We start from the raw sequence: 359 nt of genomic DNA on the forward strand, positions 1-359 counted from the left end.
TCACGTATATCGAAGCGCACATGACCCCCAACCCTCCTCGCCGCCCGCGCCCCGAAGCCGCTGCACCCCTAGCAGCGGAAACACAGCCAGGAAAACCCCCAAGTGTTCCTCGGGCCCGAGAGTCCCCCTGCAGCGACCACGGGAGGACAGGCGTGTAGTCCGAAGCTGGAGAATCTTTATGGCACTTGCAAACCAGCTGGAGATTCGAACATGGTTGGCCAGATGGCTAAAAAAAAGGAAAATAAAAAAGCGAAAAAAGGCGAAGAAATAGCATGGTGGCGTCTCGCAACCTCCTCGCGCCGACTTTCTCTCTTAACCTTTGACCCGGGATGACCCCTTCGACGACCAGCCCTTGACCT

Source organism: Penaeus monodon, chromosome 19 (assembly GCF_015228065.2).
Source record: "Penaeus monodon isolate SGIC_2016 chromosome 19, NSTDA_Pmon_1, whole genome shotgun sequence".
Taxonomy (NCBI): Eukaryota; Metazoa; Arthropoda; class Malacostraca; order Decapoda; family Penaeidae; genus Penaeus; species Penaeus monodon.